Source organism: Oncorhynchus keta, chromosome 13 (assembly GCF_023373465.1).
Source record: "Oncorhynchus keta strain PuntledgeMale-10-30-2019 chromosome 13, Oket_V2, whole genome shotgun sequence".
Lineage (NCBI taxonomy): Eukaryota > Metazoa > Chordata > Actinopteri > Salmoniformes > Salmonidae > Oncorhynchus > Oncorhynchus keta.
The window spans coordinates 21,474,486-21,498,916 of NC_068433.1; the positions used below are offsets into that span (position 1 = coordinate 21,474,486).

The window sequence follows — 24,431 nt, forward strand, 5'->3', positions numbered from 1 at the left end:
ATTTCAATGAAGAGATATATGACAAAACACCTTGAGGATTGATTCAAACAACGTTTTCCATGTTTCAGTCGATATTATGGAGTTAATTCGGAAAAAGTTTGACGTTTAGGTGACTGAATTTTCGGTTAGTTTCGGTAGCCAAATGCATAGTAACAAAACGGAACGTTGTGTCCTACACAAGCATCTTTCAGGAAAAACTGGACATCTGCTATGTAACTGAGAGTCTCCTCATTGAAACATCTGAAGTTCTTCAAAGGTAAATTATTTTATTTGATCCCTTTGCTGGTTTTTGTGAATGTTGCGTGCTAAATGCTAACGCTAAATGCTAAGCTAGCTATCACCACTCTTACACAAATTATTGTTTTTCTCTGGTTCTAAAGCATATTTTGAAAATCTGAGATGACAGGATTGTTAAGAAAAGGATAAGCTTGAGGACAGGCATATTTATTTCATTTATTTTGCGATTTTTAGAAATCGTTAACGTTGCGTTATGGTAATGAGCCTGAGGGTGTATTCACGATCCCGGATCCGGGATGGGTAGGATCAAGAAGTTAAAGTGGCTAGTGATATATTTTACATCATTTCCCATCAATTCCCATTATTAAAGTGGCTAGAGTTGGGTCAGTGTGTTGGCAGCAGCCACTCAATGTTAGTGGTGGCTGTTTAACAGTCTGATGGCCTTGAGATAGAAGCTGTTTTTCAGTCTCTCGGTCCCAGCTTTGATGCACCTGTACTGACCTCGCCTTCTGGATGATAGCGGGGTGAACAGGCAGTGGCTCCAGTGGTTGATGTCCTTGATGATCTTTATGGCCTTCCTGTAACATCGGGTGGTGTAGGTGTCCTGGAGGGCAGGTAGTTTGCCCCCGGTGATGCGTTGTGCAGACCTCACTACCCTCTGAAGAGCCTCACGGTTGAGGGCGGAGCAGTTGCCGTACCAGGCGGTGATACAGCCCGCCAGGATGCTCTCGATTGTGCATCTGTAGAAGTTTGTGAGTGCTTTTGGTGACAAGCCGAATTTCTTCAGCCTCCTGAGGTTGAAGAGGCGCTGCTGCGCCTTCTTAATATTATAATATAATAATAATAATATTTGCAATTTAGCAGAAGCTTTTATCCAAAGCGACTTACAGTCATGTGTGCATACATTCTACGTATGGGTGGTCCCGGGGATCGAACCCACTACCCTGGCGTTACAAGCGCCATGCTCTACCAACTGAGCTACAGACGCTTCACGACGCTATCAGTGTGAGTGGACCAATTCAGTTTGTCTGTGATGTGTATGCCGAGGAACTTAAAACTTGCTACCATCTCCACTACTGTTCCATCGATGTGGATAGGGGGGTGTTCCCTCTGCTGTTTCCTGAAGTCCACAATCATCTCCTTAGTTTTGTTGACGTTGAGTGTGAGGTTATTTTCCTGACACCACACATCTCAGATTTTCAAAATATGCTTTTGAACCATAGAAAATCAAGCATTTGTGTAAGAGTATTGATAGCTAGCTTAGCATTTAGCGTAGCATTTAGCACGCAACATTTTCACAAAAACCAGAAAAGCAATCAAATAAAATAATTTACCTTTGAAGAACTTCGAATGTTTTCAATGAGGAGATTCTCAGTTACATAGCAGATGTCCAGTTTTTCCTGAAAGATTCTTTGTGTAGGACAAATCGCTCCGTTTTGTACATCACATTTGGCTACCGAAAACGAACCGAAAATTCAGTCACCAAAACGTCGAACTTTTTTCCAAATTAACTCCATAATATCGACCGAAACATGGCAAACGTTGTTTAGAATCAATCCTCAAGGTGTTTTTCACATATCTCTTCATTGATATGCCGTTCGTGGAAGCCTGCTTTCATCTCAGAATCCCATGGAAAAATACCAGCAGCTGAGTTTTGCGCACCAATTTCCACGCAGGACACCGTGCGGACACTTGGCAAATGTAGTCTCCTATGGTCAATCTTCCTATCATTATATGCCTACAAATACGTCAAATACGTCAAAATGCCGCAGACACCTTGGGGAAACGATAGATAGGGCAGGCTCATTCCTGTCGCATTCACAGCCATATAAGGAGATAATGAAAAACAGAGCCTCAGAAATCCTGCTCATTTCCTGGTTGCAGTTTCATCTTGGTTTTGCCTGAAGCTTCTGTTCTAGGGCACTCACAGATAATATCTTTGCAGTTCTGGAAACGTCAGAGTGTTTTCTTTCCAAAGCTATCAATTATATGCATAGTCAAGCATCTTTTTGTGACAAAATATTGCACTTAAAACGGGCACGTCTTTTTATCCAATAATGACACAGCGCCCCCATAGGATGAACTGGTTAAACAATGCTACCTAATATAATGTTTACATACCCTACATTGTTCATCTCATATGTATATGTCACGGTTCATGAATCCACTGCCTCCCTCTCTCTTTCTCTTTCTCTCTCTCTCTCTCTCTCGTGTTTGTGTGGGCGTGGTTCCCAATCTCGGCCTGATTGTCTGCGCCAGCTGGAACCACTTATCTTCCCTTTATATGTTCTGTAACCAGTGTTTCTTGTTGTCAGATCGTTGTTACTTCCCTGAGGTTGTGTCGTGTGTCTGTGCTCTTCTCTCGCCGCCCTTGTGTGGATTATCTGCTGTGCTCCTTCCTACCCATCCGGACACACTCCCCTGGATTTCTCAGCACGCTATCATTGGAAGATGCGCCCTAGTCCCTGGGTCGGATTCCGTCTGAGTACAGTCTGTCTGTCCTGTTGCTGTTGTAAACTGTATTCATTAAACCATCGTTGCTTGCATCTTGCATCCGCCTCTGTGTTGTCACAGAACGACAGCGGTTGGAGTAACCCATCTGGATTCAAATACCCAAACGAGCTCAGGATTCTTCACCAACAAGCCCTGCGACACTCCAGAAGAGGCAAAAAGTTTTTTTGAAAGACAAATGGTGTACAATATTTTATGTACACCATTTATTTTAATTTTATGTGAACGCAGCTGTAACTATTATCCACTTTTACCCAGAGATGACTTGCACTAAAGTGCGATTACTGTTCGATGACGATGACTAGCACCTTAAATCTATTGACATGGAACTGCCATGGTGTAGGGCATGCAATAAAACGGAAAAGGATACTATGTGATCTAAAAAATTACAAGAGACACACCTCTGTGATGCCGAACTTGCCAAACTCCGCAGAGCTTGGGTGGGAGAGGTGTATTTCTCATCTTTCAAATCAAACAGTAGAGGTACAGCCATACTTATCTATAAGAATGTTCCATTCATAAATGCCAAAAACATATCTGATCTGGAGGGGAGATTTATTTTGATAACTGTGTCACTTCATGGTCAACTAATTACTATCTTAAATTTATACGCCCTTAACACAGATACTCCTGCTTTCATGTCAAAAATGATAACCCTGTTCAATGAGTATTGTGTTTCCTTTGGCGTGGTGGCTGATTGTACCCTTAACCCAACCCTAGACAAATCATCTCAAGTACCCTCCACAAATCCGAGATCTGCAAAGATGTTGAACTCTCTTACTAAAGAGATGGGACTGATAGATATCTGGAGAAAGACTAATAGCTCATCTATGGACTATACATATTACTCTAATGTCCATAACACCTACTCCCGTATAGATTACATTTTTATCCAAAAGAGTTTAATCAATTCAGCCACGTGTACAATCGGACGCATAGCACGTTCAGATCACGCCTTTGTCCACCTCCGCTTTGACCTCTGCACAAACATCCCGAGGTCAAAGAGCCGGAAATTCAACACCTCCTAGTTATCAAACGAAGCGTTCCATACATTTGTAACTACATGGATAGACAACTACACACAAGACAACAAAGATTCTCCTGTTTCTCCGGCCACAATGTGGACGCTGCTAAAGCCACACTAAGAGGTCATATAGTTGCATATGCTTCCTCTAAGAAAAAAGCAATGAAAGCACACAGGCTAGATCTCGAGAGGGAGCTGGAATGCTGTGAATAAGTACATAAACAATCCCCAGACAGCACCTCCTGGAGTCAACTTAAAGCAGCCTAAGTCAAACTGATTTTGGACTACACTCGGGATGTGTAGTAAATGTGATTTTCTGGATTTTTTAAATCATATTGTCTGTCGTAGTTGAAGTGTAAATATGATAAAAATTACAGGCCTCTTTAATCTTTTTAAGTGGGAGAACTTGCACAATTGGTGGCTGACTAAATACCTTTTTGCTCCACTGTATGTAGGATATGTGTGTGTATGTGTATGTATGTGTGTATGTATGTGTGTATGTATATGTGTATATATATATACATATATATATATATATATATATATATATATATATATATATAAATAACTATTATTTATTATTTTTATTATTCTTTTTTTAATTTTATTTATTTTATAGCCTGTCACATCTGTGAATGTGCAATGTGTTGTTGGTTGATTTGAAAAACAAGAAAACTTCATAAAACTTTAAATTGAAAAAAATATGTGAAATGTCAGAATAATAGCAGAGAGAATGATTTATTCCAGCTTTTAGTTCTTTCATCACATTCCCAGTGGGTCAGAAGTTTACATACACTCAATTAGTATTTGGTAGCATTGCCTTTAAATTGTTTAACTTGGGTCAAACGTTTCAGGTAGCCTTCCACAAGCTTCCCACAATACATTGGGTGAATTTTGGCCCATTCCTCCTGAAGGAGCTGGTGTAACTGAGTCAGGTTTGTATGCCTTCTTGCTCGCACATGCTTTTTCAGTTCTGCCCACAAATGTTCTATAGGATTGAGGTCAGGGCTTTGTGATAGCCACTCCAGTACCTTGACTTGGCTGTCCTTAAGCCATTTTGCCACAACTTTGAAAGTATGCTTGGGGTCATTGTTGACTTGGAAGACCCATTTGCAACCAAGCTTTAACTTCCTGACTGATGTCTTGAGATGTTGCTTTTTTCCCCCTCGTGTTGCCATCTATTTTGTGAAGTGCACCAGTCCCTCCTGCAACAAAGCACCTCCACAACATGATGCTGCCACCCCCGTGCTTCACGGTTGGGATGGTGTTCTTCGGCTTGCAAGCCTCCCCCTTTGTCCTCCAAACATAATGATGGTCATTATGGCCAAACTGTTCTACTTTTGTTTCATCAGACCAGAGGACATTTCTCCAAAAAGTACAATCTTTGTCCCCATGTGCAGTTGCAAACTGTAGTCTGGCTTTTTTTATGGCGGTTTTGGAGTAGTGGCTTCTTCATTGCTGAGCAGCCTTTCAGGTTATGTCGATATAGGACTCGTTTTACTGTGGATATAGATACTTTTGTACCTCTTTTCTCCAGCATCTTCACAAGGTCCTTTGCTGTTGTTCTGGGATTGATTTGCACATTTCACACCAAAGTACGTTCATCTCTAGGAGACAGAGCTGAGCTGAGCCTTCCTGAGCTGTATGACGGCTGCGTTGTCCCATGGTGTTTACACTTGCGTACTATTGTTTGTACAGATGAATGTGGTACTTTCAGGTGTTTGGAAATTTCTCCCAAGGATGAACCAGACTTGTGGAGGTCTACACATTTTTTTCTGAGGTCTTGACTGATTTATTTTGATTTTCCCATGTCAAGCAAAGAGGCACCTAGTTTGAATGTAGGCCTTGAAACACATCCACAGGTATATGTCCAATTGACTCAAATGATGTCAATTACCCGATCAGAATCTTCTAAAGCCATACCATCATTTTCTGGAATTTTCCAAGCTGTTTTAAGGCACAGTCAACTTAGTGTATGTAAACTTCTGACCCACTAGAATTGTGATACAGTGACTTATAAGTGAAATAATATGTCTGTAAACAATTGTTGGAAAAAGTAGATGTCCTAACCGACTTGCCAAAACTAGAGCTTGTTAACAAGACATTTGTGGAGTGTATGTAAACTTCCGACTTCAACTGTATATGATTTACATTAAATGCTCTCTTTGTAAGAAGTGCAGTGTCAGTTCACACACCTACCAGGAAGGGTTTTATTTGTTGTATCTCCCACAAATCAGAGAAAAAAGGTTCGTTTCTCCGTAACTGTCAGGCAAGAAGTCTACTGATGACAGTACTGCACCAGTCCATTTGGTTCAGGGAAGGCGAGAGTAACCACTCAGGAGGGACTGCAAGATGACCCCACTATTCATCTGTATGGGGATTCTGCATCTCACTAAGTACTTACTGTATGTGCATATCTAGACTTCCTAGTCCATTTCTCCTCTGTTTCAGTAGGTATTTACAGTAAGATAATGACATTGTCCTGTACCTTGACTCAACTTATTGACATGGCTTTACTGTAACTTTTACGCACATTTCAAATGTATTGATTTATGTCTACATCATTTTGCCAAACATGAGCCCTTTACCTCAGAATGATTTACACCATGAGCAAATATTTCCATCTCCAACTTTGTCCTCTATCCAGTGTGTTCTAGATGGTACCATGTATCCCATTATATCTCAGCCTGTGCTGGCAGAATTGGTACCTCTAAGGGGATCTGTGAGTATGGAGTGCTTCTCCATGGTAGACACAGTGCTACCCTGGAAATGGCTGAAACACATACTGGGGCATAGACTTCCATCTAGTAGGTGGCAAATAAATGTTGTGCAGGGGTATTTTGTGCAACGTCTATTTGCGCCTCTACAGGATGGAAACTACAAGTGTAATGGCTGCGCTCAATGCAATGGCACTTAAAAATGTAGATCTTTCAAACACCCCCAAACAGGGAAAGATACCCCAATCACATTCTCCACTAAGGCAGTTTATCTTCTAACTTGTCCTTGTGGTGAAAATGATGTGGGTAAAAACCATGCGCGAATTTAAAGTATGAATCTCAGAGCATTGTATCTCTGTTAGGTACTCATACTTTTTTTTTTTTTTGGTGGGGGGTCTTATATTTAAAGACCATTGCTCTATTCGGTGTCAACGTAGACTTTGATCTGAAGCGATTCTTGTTATTTTGATCTTTTTTAAATGTTCTATTTATATCTGTAAATTAACCAATGATATCAAGCCACACCCGGCCATGCTTACAGACACCTGTATGTGTCCTTTGACAATCTATAAACTAGTGACAAGTAGTGTTTGTCATTATATGTCACGTGTGCTCCCTCTAGGTCACCAGGCTGCTCGTTATGGTGTACACCTGGCACCATCGTTACTCGCAACTGCGCGTCATCTGACTCACATCACTTCCCTTATTACCTTCCCTATATATGTCATTGCCTTTGGTTCTTTCCCCAGTCGCTCTGTGTTGTTCGTGTTATGTTGCGTTTTTTTATTAAAACACTCACTCCTTGCACTTGCTTCCCGGCTCTCAGCGCATGTCGTTACAGAATAACGTCAGGGAGTGTTTCTTGTATTGATTGTGTCATTATTAACATTATTGTTGTCTATCAACAATGACAAGCCACCAGGGTCTGAAAATATAGATGGAAAATTACTGAGGAGAAAAGCAGATGACATTGCCACTCCTATTTGCCACATCTTCAATTTAAGCCTACTAGACAGCGTGTGCCCTCAAGCCTGGAAGAAATCTAAAGTCATTCCGATACCCAAGAATAGGAAAGCCCCCTTTACTGGCTTAAATAGCTGAACAATCAGCCGGTTAGCAACCCTTAGTAAACTTCTGGAAAAAAATGTGTTTGACCAGATACAATGCTATTTTACAGTAAACAAATTGATAACAGAATTTTAGCATGCACAGCACTTACACAAATGACTGATGATTGATCTTGATAGACTTCAGTGCAGCTTTTGACATTATTGATCGTAGTCTACTACTGGAAAATCGTATTGGTTATGGCTTTACACCCCCCTGCTATAATGTAGATAAAGAGTTACTTGTCTAACAGAACACAGAGGGTGTTCTTTAATGGAAGCCTCTCAAATATAATTGTTACTGTAATTTCATTATGCCAATGTGCTTTCATTAATTGAAAACCCTTTTTTTGAATTTGTAAGATTTTGTAAGATTATTGTTTACAATAATTAAATAGACGGAGGCCAGTTTTTCAATAATGGGTAACAGAATTTATTCTCGGAGCGTGCTGTCATTTCACCACGAGCAACAGTTTATATACAAATCATGACGTCATTTCATTGCTTTAACAGAATCCCCTCCTCTTGACCGGGACAAAGTGAGATGAAAAGTTCATTCTAACTTACTAACACACTCCCAGGTAACTTTTGACCCCTCAACATTATCGATCACCACTGAGTTGACAGTTCTAATTAACAGAAAACTTAGGAATGCACTCACTGTCTTATCTAAAAACCCCAGAGCTCAGTTCCGTAGGTTCAACCATAGGCTAACGACCTTATGTGTTTACACAGTCCACAACCCATTAGTTTCTTCTTAGTTGGAATGGTGTTCATTAACTTTAATTACTCCTTGTCCGTGTCTCACAATCCCTTCTTATGAACTCATATTGTTAATCAGATATAATAAAACAGAGTATAAGTTTTACTTAGTTACAGTTCCATTTTAAATGATTTGTTCAGTCATTTAATCATAACTTTCCCAACAATGATCCAGTTAGAATCAGGAATTCCCCAGGGTAGCTGTTTAGGCCTCATTCTTTTTTCATTTTTTTGCTACTGACTTTGAGTAAAGCCAGAGTTTCTATATATGCGGATGACTCAACACTATACACGTCAGCTACTACAGTGACTGAAATGACTGCAACACTCAACAAAGAGCTGCAGTTAGTTTCAGAGTGGGTGGCAAGGAATAAGTTAGCGCAAAATATTTCTAAAACTAAAAGCATTGTATTTGGAACAAAACACTCACTAAACCCTAAACCTCAACTAAATTTTGTAATAAATAATGTGGAAATTGAGTAAGTTGAGATGACTAAACTGCTTGGAGTAACACCAGACTCTAAACTGTCATGGTTAAAATATATTGACGCAATAATAGCTAAAATGGGGATAAGTGCTCTGCCTACTTAACAACACAAGGCAGGTCCTACAGGCCATAGTTTTGTCCCACCTTGACTACTGTTCAGTTGTCTGGTCAGGTGCCACAAAAAAAGGACTTGGCTGAGAACAGGGCAGCACTGCTGGCCCTTGGATGTACACAGAGAGCTAATATTAATAATATGCATGTCAATCTCTCCTGGCTGAAAGTGGAATAGAGATTGACTTCATCACTACTTTTATTTATGAGAGGTATTGACATGTTGGATGTACCGAGCTGTCTGTCTAAACTACTGGTACACAGCTCGGACACTCGGACACCCTCTTCACAGTCCGCAAGCCCAAAACAGACAATGGGAGGCACACGATACTACATAGAGCCATGACTACATGGAACTATATTCCACATCAAGTAACTGACGCAAGCCGTACAATTAGATTTAAAAAACAGATTAAAAAACACCTTATGGAACAGCGGGGACTGTGAAGCAACACATACATTGGCCCAGACACATGCATACACACACACACAAACGATAACATACGCACTACACATACTACATGGAGTTGCAACCTTTAGTTTAGGAAACGCTGACCTGAACCCAACCGAACCCAAACACCATTTCCATTTTGATTGAACACAAATATGCTACATTTCTGTTTTTACATTCCACATAAAACGTCTGTGTCAATTCTGCTTTCTGTAAATAGACATTGTGGTCCAATACTACCACTCCCCCTACCAATAAAATCCCCTTGGATCTCACTGTGATCTCAACGTGAATGAAGAGGCTTTCTCTGATTCACAACCATACAGAGAAGAATAGATCTACACACAGAATGACCAGAAACTTCCTACAAGTTCTACTTCTCTATGTACTAAGTAAATAAGCGACTTACTGTTTAAGCTAACATGGAGACTGAGAGTAAGATTGACTGGATCCATCAAGTATAACCAGAATGTTCAGTGCAGCACTTCTTCCTGATTTCTAACATATGCATGTGATGTCAGCAATAATAATAACTAACTTTGTTCTCTGTGTTTCATGTTTGGTCTCAGCTTTGGTTTCTCAGTGTCAGACTATGGAGGTCCATACTGGGGATACCATCATCTTGCAGTGCTCCAATGTCTACAAAGGCTTTGGGACACACAGTATGGTTCGAGCAAGTCAATGGATCAGAGCCTGTGTATCTCGTCTCTGTACGATTGTAATTCAAATCAAATCAAATCAAATCAAATGTATTTATATAGCCCTTCGTACATCAGCTGATATCTCAAAGTGCTGTACAGAAACCCAGCCTAAAACCCCAAACAGCAAGCAATGCAGGTGTAGAAGCACGGTGGCTAGGAAAAACTCCCTAGAAAGGCCAAAACCTAGGAAGAAACCTAGAGAGGAACCAGGCTATGTGGGGTGGCCAGTCCTCTTCTGGCTGTGCCGGGTGGAGATTATAACAGAACATGGCCAAGATGTTGAAATGTTCATAAATTACCAGCATGGTCGAATAATAATAAGGCAGTACAGTTGAAACTGGAGCAGCAGCACGGCCAGGTGGACTGGGGACAGCAAGGAGTCATCATGTCAGGTAGTCCTGGGGCATGGTCCTAGGGCTCAGGTCCTCCGAGAGAGAGAAAGAAAGAGAGAAGGAGAGAATTAGAGAACGCACACTTAGATTCACACAGGACACCGAATAGGACAGGAGAAGTACTCCAGATATAACAAACTGACCCTAGCCCCCCGACACATAAACTACTGCAGCATAAATACTGGAGGCTGAGACAGGAGGTGTCAGGAGACACTGTGGCCCCATCCGAGGACACCCCCGGACAGGGCCAAACAGGAAGGATATAACCCCACCCACTTTGCCAGAGCACAGCCCCCACACCACTAGAGGGATATCTTCAACCACCAACTTACCATCCTGAGACAAGGCTGAGTATAGCCCACAAAGATCTCCACCACGGCACAACCCAAGGGGGGCGCCAACCCAGACAGGATGACCACATCAGTAAATCAACTCACTCAGGTGACGCACCCCTTCCAGGGACGGCATGAGAGAGCCCCAGTAAGCCAGTGACTCAGCCCCTGTAATAGGGTTAGAGGCAGAGAATCCCAGTGGAAAGAGGCTGAACCGGCCAGGCAGAGACAGCAAGGGCGGTTCGTTGCTCCAGAGCCTTTCCGTTCACCTTCCCGCTCCTGGGCCAGACTACACTCAATCATATGACCCACTGAAGAGATGAGTCTTCAGTAAAGACTTAAAGGTTGAGACCGAGTTTGCGTCTCTGACATGGGTTGGCAGACCGTTCCATAAAAATGGAGCTCTCTTTCTGATTTTTGCAATGTTACGTAGATGGAAAAAAGCTGTCCTTGAAATGGTCTTGATATGTTCTTCAAAAGAGAGATCAGGGTCCAGAGTAACGCCGAGGTCCTTCACAGTTTTATTTGAGACGACTGTACAACCATTAAGATTAATTGTCAGATTCAACAGAATATCTCTTTGTTTCTTGGGACCTAGAACAAGCATCTGTGTTTTGTTCGAGTTTAAAAGTAGAAAGTTTGCAGACATCCACTTCCTTATGTCTGAAACACATGCTTCTAGCAAGGGCAATTTTGGGGCTTCACCATGTTTCATTGAAATGTACAGCTGTGTGTCATCCGCATAGCAGTGAAAGTTAACATTATGTTTTCGAATAACATCCCCAAGAGGTAAAATATATAGTGAAAACAATAGTGGTCCTAAAACGGAACCTTGAGGAACACCGAAATGTACAGTTGATTTGTCAGAGGACAAACCATTCACAGAGACAAACTGATATCTTTCCGACAGATAAGATCTAAACCAGGCCAGAATTTGTCTGTGTAGATCAATTTGGGTTTCCAATCTCTCCAAAAGAATGTGGTGATCGATGGTATCAAAAGCAGCACTAAGGTCTAGGAGCACGAGGACAGATGCAGAGCCTTGGTCCGATGCCATTAAAATTGACCACCTTCACAAGTGCCGTCTCAGTGCTATGATTGGGTCTAAAACCAGACTGAAGCATTTCGTATAAATTGTTTGTCTTCAGGAAGGCAGTGAGTTGCTGCGCAACAGCCTTCTCTAACATTTTTGAGAGGAATGGAAGATTCGATATAGGCCGATAGTTTTTTAAATATTTTCTGGGTCATGGTTTGGTTTTTTCAAGAGAGGCTTTATTACTGCCACTTTTAGTGAGTTTGGTACACATCCGGTGGATAGAGAGCCGTTTATTATGTTCAACATAGGAGGGCCAAGCACAGGAAGCAGCTCTTTCAGTAGTTTAGTTGGAATAGGGTCCAGTATGCAGCTTGAAGGTTTAGAGGCCATGATTATTTTCATCATTGTGTCAAGAGATATAGTACTAAAACACTTGAGCGTCTCTCTTGATCCTAGGTCCTGGCAGAGTTGTGCAGACTCAGGACAACTGAGCTTTGAAGGAATACGCAGATTTAAAGAGGAGTCCGTAATTTGCTTTCTAATAATCATAATATTTTCCTCAAAGAAGTTCATGAATTTATCATTGCTAAAGTGATCCTCTCCAGGGGAATGCTGCTTTTTAGTTAGCTTTGTGACAGTATCAAAAAGGAATTTTGGATTGTTCTTATTTTCCTCAATTAAGTTACAAAAATAGGATGATCGAGCAGCAGTAAGGGCTCCAGTTTGGTGTGGCGGCATTTCCGTTCCAATTTTCTGGAAGCTTGCTTCAGAGCTCGGGTATTTTCTGTGTACCAGGGAGCTAGTTTCTTATGAGAAATGTTTTTAGTTTTTAGGGGTGCAACTGCATCTAAGGTATTGCGCAAGGTTAAATTGAGTTCCTCAGTTAGGTGGTTAACTGATTTTTGTCCTCTGGCGTCCTTGGGTAGACAGAGGGAATCTGGAAGGACATCAAGGAATCTTTGTGTTGTCTGTGAATTTATAGCACGACTTTTGATGTTCCTTGGTTGGGGTCTGAGCAGATTATTTGTTGCAATTGCAAACGTAATAAAATGGTTGTCCGATAGTCCAGGATTATGAGGAAAAACATTAAGATCCACAACATTTATTCCACGAGACAAAACTAGGTCCAGCGTATGACTGTGACAGTGAGTGGGTCCAGAGACATGTTGGACAAAACCCAGTCGATGATGGCTCCGAAAGCCTTTTGGAGTGGGTCTGTGGACTTTTCCATGTGAATATTAAAGTCACCAAAGATTAGAATATTATCTGCTATGACTACAAGGTCCGATAGGAATTCAGGGAACTCAGTGAGAAATGCTGTATATGGCCCAGGAGGCCTGTAAACAGTAGCTATAAAAAGTGATTGAGTAGGCTGCATAGATTTCATGACTAGAAGCTCAAAAGACGAAAACGTCTTTTTTTTTTGTAAATTGAAATTTGCTATTGTAAATGTTAGCAACACCTCCGCCTTTGCGGGATGCACGGGGGATATGGTCACTAGTGGAGCCAGGAGGTGAGGCCTCATTTAACACAGTAAATCCATCAGGCTTAAGCCATGTTTCAGTCAGGCCAATCACATCAAGATTATGATCAGTGATTAGTTCATTGACTATAATTGCCTTTGAAGTAAGGGATCTAACATTAAGTAGCCCTATTTTGAGATGTGAGGTATCATGATCTCTTTCAATAATGACAGGAATGGAGGTGGTCTTTAATCCTAGTGAGATTGCTAAGGCGAACAGCGCCATATTTAGTTATGCCCAACCTAGGTGGAGGCACAGACACGGTCTCAATGGTGATAGCTGAGCTGACTACACTGACTACACTGACTGTGCTAGTGGCAGACTCCACAGCCGCCTGGCCTGCACCCTATTTCATTGTGGAGCTAGAGGAGTTAGAGCCCTGTCTATGTTGGTAGATAAGATGAGAGCACCCCTCCAGCTAGGATGGAATCCGTCACTCCTCAGCAGGTCAGGCTTGGTCCTGTTTGTGGGTGAGTCCCAGAAAGAGGGCTAATTATCTACAAATTCTATCTTTTGGGAGGGGCAGAAAACAGTTTTCAACCAGCGATTGAGTTGTGAGACTGCTGTAGAGCTCATCACTCCCCCTAACTGGGAGGGGGCCAGAGACAATTACTCGATGCCGACACATCTTTCTAGCTGATTTACACGCAGAAGCTATGTTGCGCTTGGTGATCTCTGACTGTTTCATCCTAACATCGTTGGTGCCAATGTGGATAACAATATCTTTATACTCTCTACACTCGCCAGTTTTAGCTTTAGCCAGCACCATCTTCAGATTAGCCTTAACGTCGGTAGCCCTGCCCCCTGGTAAACAGTGTATGATCGCTGGATGATTCATTTTAAGTCTAATACTGCGGGTAATGGAGTCGCCAATGACTAGAGTTTTCAATTTGTTAGAGCTAATGGTGGGAAGCTTCGGCGTCTCAGACCTCGTAACGGGAGGAGTAGAGACCAGAGAAGACTAGGCCTCTGACTCCAACCCGCTGCTTAATGGGGAAAACCGGTTGAAAGTTTCTGTCGGCTGAATGAGCTACACCGGTTGAGCGTTCCTACAGCATTTCCTTCCAGAAACCGTGAGAAAGTTGTTTGGCTGCGGGGACTGTGCCAGGGGATTTATACTACTATCTGTACTTACTGGTGGCACAGACGCTGTTTCATCCTTTCCTACACTGAAATTACCCTTGCCTAACGATTGCGTCTGAAGCTGGGCTTGTAGCACAGCTATCCTCGCCGTAAGGAGAGGACAGCGACTGCAATTAGAAGGCATCATGTTAATGTTACTACTTAGCTTCGGCTGTTGGAGGTCCTGACAAATCGTGTCCAGATAAAGCGTCCGGAGTGAAAAAGTTGAGGGAAAAAAACAAAAATATAAACGGTAATTAAAAAGTAAAAACCGTAAAGTTGTCAGGTAGCAAAATAGGTTGGCAACAAAACGCACAGCAACTCGAAAACTCAACTCCTGATCTCCACAATGGTTTTCAAAGGAGCCATTTGGAAATGTTCAGCAACAGCACCATTATCTTTCTCAAAATCATAAAAAGTGAAAATACAGTTGAAGTCGGAAGTTTACATACACTTAGGTTGGAGTCATTAAAACTCGTTTTTCAACCACTCCACAAATGTCTTGCTAACAAACTATAGTTTTAGCAAGTCGGTTAGGACATCTACTTTGTGCATGACACAAGTAATTTTTTCAACAATTGTTTGCAGGCCACTCAAGGCCGCTCAGCAAGGAAGAAGCCACTGCTCCAAAACCACCATAAAAAAGCCACACTATGGTTTGACACTGCACATGGGGTCAAAGATCGTACTTTTTGGAGAAATGTCCTCTGGTCTGATGAAACACAAATAGAACTGTTTGGCCATAATGACCATTGTTATTTGGAAGAAAAAGGGAGAAGCTTGCAAGCCGAAGAAAACCATCCCAACCGTGAAGCACGGGGGTGGCAGCATCATGTTGTGGGGGTGCTTTGCTGCAGGAGGGACTGGTGCACTTCACAAAATAGATGGCATCATGAAAGTGGAAAATTATGTGGATATATTGAAGCAATCTCACGAAATCAGTCAGGAAGTTAAAGCTTGGTTGCAAATGGGTCTTCCAAATGGGCAATGACCCCAAGCATACTTCCAAAGTTGTGGCAAAATGGCTTAAGGACAACAAAGTTAAGGTATTGGAGTGGCCATCACAAAGCTCTGACCTCAATCCTATCGAACATGTGTGGGCAGAACTGAAAAAGCATGTGCAAGCAAGGAGGCCTTCAAATCTGACTCAGTTACACCAGCTCTGTCAGGAGGAATTGGTCAAGATTCATCCAACTTATTGTGGGAAGGCTGTGGAAGGCTACCTGCAATGTTTGACCCAAGTTAAACAATGAATACTAATTAAGTGTATGTAAACTTCTGACCCACTGGGAATGTGATGAAAGAACTAAAAGCTGGAATAAATAATTCTCTTTAATATTATTCTGACATTTAGCATCTTAAAATAAAGTGGTGATCCTAACTGACCTATGTGTATGACAGGGTATTTTTACTAGGATTCAATGTCAGGAATTGTGAAAAACTGAGTTTAAATGTATTTGGCTAAAGTGTATGTAAACTTCCGACTTCAACTGTAGCTGACTGTGTCCTGTGTTTCTGTGGATTGTATCCAAATAGCTTCTTTGTCAGTACAACAGTTCTAAAAATTCAACATACTTTTTCAACTATTTATCTGGTGTTTTGATACATTTGAAACTGTTCATCAACCTAATCAGGAGTTAACATGAAAGAAAGGCAAACCATTGACAACATATATTTAAAAAAATCTTTATACGTTTGAGAATAAATACTGATTTAGGGCACAAAGGAGTTGAGGAAATATCACAGTCATCTAAAGAGAGTGAGTTTATTTAAAAATAAATACTTGAGAAACAAATTAAAGGACCACCAAGTGATTTAATAAAAAGTCTAAAATCTAAAAGGACATTGTAATGGAGCTATCACTCTGGAGAGGATGATGATGGAACCATGTAACTCCATCCCTTGGTTGTGATCCTGGGTGTTGTACTGATAGTCATTCTCATCCTGCTCCTCAAGATCCGACGAGACACAAACAGACACAACACAGGTAGGACTCCATTTCATGATAACATGCGGCCTGTGAACTAAACCTTTAATGTGGATGTTTTTCCCATGACATACTGTAGACTGACGTTCAGAAGAGACAGTGTGCTCACTAGAATGGAATGATCTGTTAATCCGTTCTCTCGTCTCTCTTTTATATCATATTCAGGACATGATTCTCAAAGACAACCACAAAACGATCGTGTAAATACTGCATGATTAAATACTGAAATATAAGCAATTCAGAAATCGTGAAAATAACATATGTTGGTTAAGTCGTGATGTTTGTAAATCTATTGAACCATGATCTATTGAATTATGCCACCCTGAAATTCACCTCCATGAAGAGGAAGATGGAGAGGAGAAGGAGCTGGACCACCATGTAGTGTATGCTGCTACAAGATGATAAAGTGGAGGAGGATGGAAGAGGAGGAAAATGTGTTGTCCATATCTTTGAATACATTGATTTCCCATATCTTCGAATACAATTTTAAATCCTACTATATTTTATGTGTAGGACAGAACACTCGGATCAACCCTTAAAAGAGATGGGTGGGGCTAAAACATAATATGGTGTGAACTATGCTGAATGGGTGTAGACAAAGAATAATTCTCCAGTATGGACCAAAACATTCAAAGTGTCAAAGCTCAGGAGAAGACCCAGATGCAGACAGTTTCGAAGTAACTAAAGTTTATTACAAAACAAGGAGGGGGGCAAACACCAAACCTGTCATTAGTCCAGAGCAGATTCCGAAATGTACAGAACGGCAGGCAGGCTCAGGGTCAGGGCAGGCAGAGGTCAGTAACCGGGAAAGCTAGAAAACAGGAACTAGAGACATACAGAACCACTGGAAAAACGCTGGTAGACTTGACAAAACAAAATGAACTGGCAACAGATAAACATAGAACACAGTCATAAGAAAACTGATGATAATGGGGAAGATGGGCAACACCTGGAGGGGGTGGAGACAGGCACAAAGACAGGTGAAACAGATCAGTGTGTGACAGTACACCCCTCTAGGGGCTTCACCTGGCATCCTACCTGGGTGCATACCTGGTTGACAGGGGTGCCGGCGTTGGAACTCAGCCATGAGGCCTGAGACCAGGATGTCCCTGGTGGGGACCCAGCACCTCTCCTCCAGGCCAAAACCCTCCCAGTCAACCAGGTACTGGAATCCCCTGCCTCACTGTCAAACCTTCAGGAGGCGCCTCACCATGTACACCGGTTAGCCGTCGATGAGACAGGAGGGTCTTAGAGATGGGGCAAGGGCTGATAAAGCGGGGGGAAAGTTTGCGGGACTCCACCCGGAGGGGAATGTTGAGTGGACAGCCATACCCTCTGCCCGAGACTATACCGGGGAGCCGAGGGTCTGGTGGTAGACCGCTTGTCGTCAATACCTGGAGGTGGTCTTGAAACGAGCCGACCGGGCTGTCTTCTAGGTACGGCGACAGCGGCGGACAAACATCTGGGTCAAGGGTATGCCGACCTCTTCCTCCAGGAAGAGCGGGGGCTGATAACCCAGGGAACACTCGAAAGGCGAGAGTCCAGTGGCAGAGCAGAGGAGGGTGTTACGGGCGAATTGAACCCACACTAGTTGCTGGCTCCAGGTGGCGGGGTATGGCCTAGACAAGGCAGTGAAGAGTTGTCTCCAGGTCTTGATTGGCTCGCTCTGACTGGCCGGCGACGTCGGGGACTTCCGTGATGCCTCGGAGGTGAGTTGGAATTCTTGGGTGAGAGAGTGGAATCGGACCTCCTCTTCTTCTTACGTTCCCATAGCCGCGCATCGATCTGGATGGTCAAGGCAATGAGCGAGTTAAGATCCATCGGTAGTTCCCGGGCTGCTAATTCGTCGTTAACCTCCTCTGATACTCTGTACAGGAATGTGTCGAACAGCGATTCCGGGTTCCAGGCACTCTCAGCTGTCAATGTGCGGGAATCCATCGCATAGTCCATCGCATAGTCTGCCACACTGTGGGAGTCTTACCAAAGCTGGAGTAACTTCCGGTCAGCCTCTCTCCTAGATTATTGGGAATCAAAAACCTTCTTCACCTCCGCCACAAACTCCTCTAGACCGAAGCATACGGCCGACTGTTGCTCCCACACCGCCGTAGCACAGACGAGAGCCCTCCCGGACCTCATCGTGATGAGGTACGCTATCTTCGAGAGGTCCGAGGGGTAGGAAGGCTGCAGCTCGATGATGAGAGAACACTACATGACAAATGCCCGATAGGTTCCCGACTCTCCAGCGAAGTGTTCCGGGGGAGGTAAGCAGGGCTCTTGGGAAACTGAAGAGGCCGCTCAGCTAACTGCCCAGGTTACCATTTTGTAGCTCTGTGTCTCTGCTTTAATCCAACGTAAAAAACACAATTTCAATTTTGCGACATAAGATCGAATCAAGGCAATCAGTCACATTTGGTAATTTTTTTATAGGGTGGCCTTGAGGGGCAAAGAACCCAACAGTAGACTATTGCACTATACTGATCACTTCAAAAGACAAATAAAGAGTTAAACCAAAATTGCCTTTATCATGATGTTATTCCCCACTTAGTATTTCCCTTCTTGGCTTTGCACTAATCACAGCCCCCTATTCTGAGAAGCACCTTATAAAGAGAATATGTTTGGGGTCTGAGGTAGAGGAGGGGCCAGTGAGGGTACGCATGACTTCCTGTGGTGTGAGTGACAGGAAGGAGCAGCTCAGTGTAGAGTGAGACCTGCTGAGGTGAACATCACTGGGTCTCTCATGGACAAACACTTTGGGATGAAATGTCCTTTATGCTTTTATCTCTCTCTCTCTCTCTCTCTCTCTGATTCGAGGGGGGGGGGTCTTTACACACCTCTCTTCACCTGTTCATCTGGACAGTAAACACCAGACCCCTGCCGCTCAGTTACATGTACAAAGTATGTCAAGAATACAAATAACAAGCAAAAGCATTTTCCAAATGCTAAACTGTGCAGGGTTTCTTAAACTATAGGTCCTGAGGTATTAGAATACATCTTTAATCACAGACTATTTATTTTTCACTTGGGGTCATTGGAGGACGATTTGGGTCACGGGAGGACAGTCAATTTCTCATTTGGGTCTCGAGTTGAAAACATTTAAGAACCCTAAAGGATTCAACAAGGGTTGAGGTCGGAGGTATTAGCAGCACTAGAGATCATTCACCATTTCCTAGTTAAACCTTAATTTTCACTAGGCATGTCAGTTTAAGAACAAATTCTTATTCACAATGACGTCCTATTTCAGTCTATGTTTAATTTCTCTCAAAAAATAATCAGCAGTATCAAGGAAATATTTGATTGCCTTGATCCAGTTACTCTGACCTGCTTTAAAATGTATTTTTAATAAGTAATTCCTGAGAAGCTCAGACTATGGTAAGCCAGGGGACATACGTGTAAGATTGTAGTCAGCCAATAAAATCTCTTGTTTCAGTGTTCCCTCCTACTGCATGAAAGGTACATGTAAAGTGCCATCCTATATTAGGTCCATATAAAGTGTCCCACTGTCAGACCCACACTCTATACAGTGCAGAAGGGAGTAATGCTACAATGATGAATAGAGAAGTATTTATATTTTACATCAACTTGGGTAAGAGTAAGACATTTTAATTGAGTTCCTTATTTAATCATTTGTAGTATGCAGTTTGAATATAATAAGTGAAGTTGATGTTCTGTCTGTAATGTGTAGAAATGCCTGTGACTTTGTTCCATTTTGTTTGTTTGCTTTGACAGTTTGTGCTTTTACCAAACCAAATGTAATCCAACCAACACCTGTGATGGTTACTGAGCTGGGAGGCTCTGTGACTTTTACTTGTCTTAGTTCAGATGAGTCAGTGACCAGATTTAATTGGTTCAAGCAGAGTTTTGGACAGAAACCCCTCCTCATGGCATCATCTCTTTATGTTGGCCAAGATAGTTATTATTCCATCAACTTTATCAAGGACTTTACTGAGACCCAACGTTTGGGTGTGAGGAGAGGAGACTACAGCTATAACTTGACCATATCCAAGACAGAGCCAGGGGACTCAGCTACGTACTTTTGTTTTACTACAGACATCTATGAGCAAACATTTGGAGAGGGAACTGTTTTATTTGTCAAAGGTAACTAAACATTTGCTTCTTCATTTTTGAATTGTGTGGCCCTGTATGTTGGTATGTTTGTACAGCTGCTTCATCAAATGCTAGTGATGAATACATGGCTTTTCGTGTTTTCACCCACTTAGTTTTACATTAGTTACTCACTCTCTTCAGACTCAGAGTCCAACATCTGTACTCCAGCAGCCTGTGTCTGAGTCAGTCCAGCCAGGAGACTCTGTGACTCTGAACTGTACAATTCACACTGAGACCTGTGCAGAACACAGTGTCCTTTGGTTCAGACATGGCTCAGGAGAATCCCGTCCAGGAATAATTTACACCCATGGAAACTGGAGTGATCAGTGTAAGAAAAGCACTGAGACTGAGAAAAGCTGCATCTACAACCTCCCCAAGAGGAACCTCAGCCTCTCTGATGCTGGGACTTACTACTGTGCTGTGGCCTCATGTGGGGAGATACTCAAGTTGGACATTGACGGTAGGTGATACAGCTTCTATTTGATTTTATATCTACTGTATAGTCTACTATGTAGAACATACATTTACTTGCTATTCTGGGTTTCTTCTATTACTGTTTGAATTTCAACAGACCATAGAGCAGATCCTCTTCTCTTGGTGTCCTGCCTGGGTGTAGTATTGTGTGTCACGTTCACCTTGATCATTGTCCTGGTTTGCATCATGTACAAGATGAACAACACAACATGTGTGCAGTGCAGAGGTAAGTTACTATCCCTTGATATTCATTGACGTCACCATTTGTTGTTGTTTCAGTAGTGGAAGAAGTAGAAGTATCCTAATCTGTTTTGTCATTTGTTTTAGGACTCGTCTCTCAGACCAGAGGTCCTTCAGTTACCAGATCAGATGTAGGGGTAAGCAGAAATACTTTTATATTGTCTGAAGTCTATTGTGAAGCTTGTCTTCAAACAACGTAACTAATTGCATGTCAACAATTCTATTTTGTGCTTCACAGGACCAAGATGGAGACAGTCTCCATTACGTAGCTCTGAATCTGAGCAACAAGAAGAACAGGTCTAGAAGACAGAGAGGTCACATGGAGACAGTGGTGTATGCTGGGATCAGACAGTAGAACTGGATGAATGAAACAATGATACTTTTATACTAGATAACTCTTTATTAACTAGTTCTAGCTTCATTAACTATCTATGAACGCATAAGCAGTCAAATGTGATGAAAACAGTGGTCTTAGTTTTTTTTGTTATACAAAGTTGAAATAATTGATTGCATTGCTTCTCTGACAAACCTATTTTTACATTTGAATAATATTAATAATAATAATAATAATTTGGGGGATGCTTATATTTGTCTTGGTACACATCTGTGTATTTAAAATGTTTTTGTTGTTGTTGTTGTTGCTAACCCAACTCCCCCTGAGACACCCGCAGGGAGTGGGTTCACAGTCAGGGTCACCATTGTACAGCACCCCCTGAGCAATTAGGGTTAAGTGCCTTGCTCAAGGGCACAGTGACAGATTATTATTATTTTTATTGTATTTGTTGTGCCTATTTTAGCAACAGTAAACCAGTTGATTCTGTAAAGAAAAATAAAGTATTTCCAACTGTTTGAATTTGAATACATTGAACCCACTGCATACTATGATGATATGGTGCGTTGTACAGACAGATGCTCTTAACTGTCTCAGACATTATGGTCTGTTTACAAAGCCTTGTGGTGAAGGTGGAAGTGTTGCAGTAACTTTCCACTGATGGAAACTAACCTCTTATAGACATTTAACACAGGAAGACTGACCTGCACCCACACTACTCTCCACTTTGTCCCTTAGGGCCCTGTATTGTTCACACAAGTTAGTGGGTGTGAAACAGACACTTCGTCCAGCAAAGACCAATCAACACAAATGTGTAGGTCAAAGTTGACTAAGTTATGTGAAGTCTAGCAGCACCACATCATGTTACGATAAATGATTTAGGCCGCTTGCAACAGATCTACTCATAGTGAAAGTTGCACAACAGCCACCACCACAGAAGGAGGACAGGCCATCGCCAGGCATCATTCTGTCGTAGCTTGTTTAAAAAAAAGTGTTTTAAGTCATAGGTCTACTTATTGCATCCTACACACCCCCTCACATACACAGCACCCTATTTACAGGTAGGCTGTGGTCTGCTGTCAACAAATCACAACATTGTAACTAGCTACACTTTCGTGAGGCCTGCAGATCTTCTGCACAGCACCCTCTGTCTGTCTGTCTGTCTGTCTGTCTGTCTGTCTGTCTGTCTGTCTGTCTGTCTGTCTGTCTGTCTGTCTGTCTCAATTCAAGGGCTTTATTGGCATGGGTAACATATGTTAACATTGCAAAAGCAATGGAAATAGGTAGTAAACAAAAGTGAAATAAACAATAAAAATCTCTCTCTCAAATCAAGGAGCTTTATTGGCATGGGAAACATATGTTAACATTGCCAAAGCAAGTGAAGTAAATAATATACAAAAGTGAAATAAACAATAAAAATGAAAGGAAATATTACACTCACAGAGCGTACAGGTCGCAGTGGTGGGTAGTATATGGGGCTTTGGTGACAAAACTGATGCCACTGTGATAGACTGCATCCAACTATTTTGTAAATGACAGGATCGGTAGGATGGTCAGTTTCACAAGGGTATGTTTGGCAGCTTGAGTAAAGGATGCTTTGATGCGAAATAGGAAGCTGATTCTAGATTTAATTTTGGATTGGAGATGCTTAACTTCTTGCGTCGAGCCATCCCGGATCCGGTATCGTGACTACAGCCTCAAGCTCATTACCATAACTAACGCAACGTTAACTATTCATGAAAATCGCAAATGAAATGAAATGAATCTATTTGCTCTCAAGCTTAGCCTTTTGTTAACAACACTGTCATCTCAGATTTTGAAAATATGCTTCTCAATCCTTGCAAAACAAGCATTTGTGTAACAGTATTGATAGCTAGCGTAGCATTTAGCGTAGCATTTAGCGTTAGCATTCAGCAGGCAACATTTTCACAAAAAACAGAAAAGCATTCAAATAAAATCATTTACCTTTGAAGAACTTTGGATGTTTTCAATGAGGAGACTCTCAGATAGCAAATGTTCAGTTTTTCCTGAAAGATTATTTGTTTAGGACAAATCGCTCTGTTTTCTGCATCACGTTTAGCTACGAAAAAAACCTGTATCCAGGATTGTGTAAATCTATCCGCAAGCTCATTAGCATAACACAACGTTAACTATTCATGAAAATCACAAATGAAATGAAATGAATCTATTTGCTCTCAAGCTTAGCCTTTTGTTAACAACACTGTCATCTCAGATTTTCAAAATATGCTTATTGAACCATAGCTAAACAAGCATTTGTGTAACAGTATTGACAGCCTAGCATAGGATTATGCCTGTCTTTCAGCATGCAACATTTTCACAAAAACCAGAAAAGGATTCAAATAAAATCATTTACCTTTGAAGAACTTCAGATGTTTTCAATGAGGAGACTCTCAGTTAGATAGCAAATGTTCCATTTTTACAAAAAATATTATTTGTGTCGACTAATCGCTCCGTTTTGTTCATTACGTTTGGGTAAGGAAAAAAATATATATATAATAATATATATATATATATATATATATATATATAAAGTCATTAAAACGCTAACTTTTTTCCAAATTAACTCCATAATATTGACAGAAACATGGCAAACCGATGTTTAGAATCAATCCTCAAGGTCCTCACATATCTATCGACGATAAAATCCTTCGTGGCAGTTGACTTTCTCTTCTGAAGAAATGGAATGCGCATGGACCTCCAGATTACGCAATAATTTCGACACAGGACACCGGGCGGGACACCAGGTAAATGTAGTCTCTTAT

General features: G+C 41.7%; 1 protein-coding gene across 2 annotated transcripts in view; it reads left to right on the plus strand.

Annotated features, from left to right (window-relative positions):
* The window catches only part of LOC118392026 (uncharacterized), a 56,307-nt gene that overhangs the window by 19,406 nt on the left and 12,470 nt on the right, over positions 1 to 24,431 (plus strand). The gene's annotated exons all lie outside the window — the stretch shown is intronic.